The 3,475-nt window shown below is 42.7% G+C and overlaps 1 pseudogene; it reads right to left on the bottom strand.

The window, feature by feature from the left end:
* Positions 1-1,012: 1,012 nt before the first annotated feature.
* Positions 1,013-1,164, bottom strand: LOC142357297 (5.8S ribosomal RNA; annotated as a pseudogene).
* Between the last annotated feature and the right edge of the window lie 2,311 nt (positions 1,165-3,475).

The following is a 3,475-nucleotide window of genomic DNA, read 5'->3' as shown; positions in this document are numbered from 1 at the left end:
GCAAGACTTTCACATGTTGATGTTTTGGCTTTCGCCTACTAGAAGCAACATAATACTCGTCTTGTTAGCTCATTCAATGAGAATAGCTTTTCCCGTTGAGAATTTTTGCCTTCAATTGGCGTTGTAGTGAGTTTGGCTACTCAGATCACCAAATACTTGTGACAATTCGAACCAGAAATGTTTTCAATTTTCACATGCTGATGTTTCGGATTCAACCTACTAGAAGCAGCATAATACTTGTATTCAACAATTTCTGTATCAAATCCCAGTTTTCTCTGGTGCATCTTTGCCAAACTATTCCAAACTGCCTGAGTCTGAATACCAATTACAGGTACTAGTAAATGCACGTTACTAAGGACTATATAGTTCTAGGTTACTGTACACAACGACGTTCACATGTTGATGTTTCAGCTGCCGCTTACTAGAAACAACATAATACTTATCGTGCATACCTTTCCATAACTTGTCCTTTTCAGATGCATTAGTTTCCCTTTGTCTTGGCTTCTACAGTCAGACTGGCTACTAGTAACAGCACAGTACTAATCACATATCGTTCTACAGTTTGCAGACAACTTTCACATGTTGATGTTTCAGCTTTCGCCTACTAGAAACAACATAATACTCGCTGTATACATTTGTAGTTCTCTATGTAACTTTCATGTGAAGAAGTTTCGCCAGTCTTTTTGACTGTCTCAAATCTGAGTCATGCTTAGGCTACTAGTTGCTTCATAGTACTTATCGCCTCGAGATCATTGAACAAAACTTGATTTTCACATGTTGCTGTTTCAGCTTCCGCTTACTAGAAACAACATAATACTAGTCTCATTAAGTTCCGTCTCTTTGCAATTTTCTTATGAAGAAAATTCGCCATCACAATGACTCCAGCAGTTCTTGATCAAGGAATGCAATCATTGATCAGAATGCTATTATTTGAATCGGTTCTGCTTTAAGTGTTCCAATTTTATTGGAAGCACCAACAATAGAACATCAATGTGTTCAATCGAGAGTTATATAACCCTGAATCGGACGCAGTCAACAGCCGAAGCCGAGACCGCCTTTTGCGTTAGAGAGGTCGGTAAACAAATCTTGCGATTCATACCGAATTAACACATATAGCTGTGCTCCTCTTCGTAAAGCGAGCCAAGTGATCCCCTGTTGAAGGATGTATTTGGACCAATCTAGTAGCATTTGGTTTCCAACAAGCTCTCCCAAGTTAGCTTACTTATTGGGCTTTTCAACCAATTCGGTTGGCTACAAGCATCATCAAAGTACTAGCCACAGTTTGATCGCAAAATTCTACGACTTTCACATGTTGATGTTTCGGCTTGCGCTTAGCCTACTAGAAGCAACATAATACTAGTCATATCATAGAGCGTGATCAGCTTGTGACGTTCTCATGATGAAGTTTCACCAATAGTGTTTCATTCGAATTGGTTCTGCTTTAAGCTCTCCAATTGTTTTGGATGAACCAGTTTTGCCCTTCGAAGCCACTTTTGTGAGCTTTTGTGGGTCTTTACCAAGAGGATATACCTCAAGGCCTCTTTCAATTCCTTTAAGTTCTTTCAACTCCTTTACAGTTTCTAGGTTCACATAGCTGCAAACCTTATTTCTAGTTTTAAGTCTGGCCAACTTGGGGAGAGTTGGTGCAGACCGTGACCAATTCTAGTAGGATGCCACAACAAGAATGTGATCAACTTAGCTTGTCGATGAACCTGCCCCACATTCAAACAACTCTATCGCCTTTTCCTCGTATAGTTATATGCGAGGGCCTCTCATAGAGAGCGCTGTTAGCAACCTTTTCCACATAGACGATAAAGTTGTGAGTGTTTTGCACATGGCTGTTGTCATCACCACGTGACGAGTCAACTCAGCTTGACTCTCTACACTCCGACAAGCTTTGCACATACGCCTTTAGTTCAGTATGTGTCTTTAATCTGACTCCGGTGCCTCAAGCCGGAAAAATTGTCAGATTATGATCATTATCGGTTAGTCATCCCGATGCAAGATCGTATCGTACTGTCTTTGTCTACCTCCAGATTCCGAAGAACAGGAGGAGACTCTCCCAGACCTACATATCTGGGAGAATGTTCAGAGGGCGAGAAGCTGTGGATTACTCTCCCCTAAGAACTGACTAAACTTTACCCTCGTCCAAGGTAAGTTTATTTTAGCTAGCCTTCTATGTAAAGGATCTGAGGCTAAGCTGTGTTTTTTCGAGCCTTTGGCTCGGAGCAAGTTCAGTGGGCGCCCCGAGTAGCTCAACTCTTTCCCACTGAACAGCGCAACGCTCTGTCACTCGCTGGGATTTTTGCGTGTCGGTTCTAACCACGCGACTTGTGGACCTTTTTAGGCCTTTCTCATTCACAAGTCTATAGCTGGGCTTCTATAACCCAGCTTCTGAGATCTAGATAGCTGCAGTTCTGCTAGGCTGCTTTTGCTAACTAGTCTCCCTTTAAGCAGTCCCTTGCCATGACTGCTGAACTATGTATCCACACAAGTAGTTTTTGAGCTCGATACATAATTCGAGATTGGTTGCCAAGCAATCTCTAGCGACAGAGCGTCATGCGCACTACAGACATGGCCTCTACCAGCAGCCATGCCCGAAGGAATCAATCACTGATCCTTCCGCAGGTTCCCCTACGGAAACCTTGTTACGACTTTTACTTCCTCTAGACAATTAAGCTCGATCCGCTTCATCCCGTTGCCGGAGACCGAAGTCCCAACAGTAGGAATTTGCAATTCTTGCTTAACTATCCAATCAGTAGTAGCGACGGGCGGTGTGTACAAAGGGCAGGGACGTAATCCCTATGAGTTGTTGACTCATAAGTACCAGGAATTCCTGGTTCACGTCTGCAAGTTACAACAGACGATCCCCTTGAAGCGCTGTACTTTTCTCTGATTGCCCAGTCCATTTCGGACCAAGGGCTGAGTACTCAATCTAAAAGTACACAGTGTAGCGCGCGTGCAGTCCAGAACATCTAAGGGCATCACAGACCTGTTATAGCCTCACTTCATCTGCGGTATTTAATTCCGCATAGTTCCTCTAAGAAGTGTTTGAATTCACATATAGTGAATTTCATTATTTAGATGGAGAAGATCTCGTTCGTTATCGGAATTAACCAGACAGATCACTCCACTAACTAAGAACGGCCATGCACCACCGCCCATATAATCATGAAAGATATTCAATCTGTCAATCCTTAAGATGTCTGGACCGGGTGAGTTTTCCCGTGTTGAGTCAAATTAAGCCGCAGGCTCCACTCCTGGTGGTGCCCTTCCGTCAATTCCTTTAAGTTTCGATTTTGCAACCATACTTCCCCCGGAACCAATAAACTTTGGTTTCCCGGTTAATCTCTTGCCAAGTCAAGATCGACTTTGACAAATTGTAGGTTGGTATAGTTTATGGTCAGAATTACGAGGGTATCTAATCCTCTTCAATACTCTGACTTTCGTTCTTGATTAATGAAAACATTCTTGG

The sequence above is a fragment of the Convolutriloba macropyga genome, unplaced genomic scaffold, assembly GCF_964194025.1.
Source record: "Convolutriloba macropyga unplaced genomic scaffold, txConMacr16.3 SCAFFOLD_2553, whole genome shotgun sequence".
Lineage (NCBI taxonomy): Eukaryota > Metazoa > Xenacoelomorpha > Acoela > Convolutidae > Convolutriloba > Convolutriloba macropyga.
This window is presented reverse-complemented; position numbering and strand designations above follow the sequence as displayed.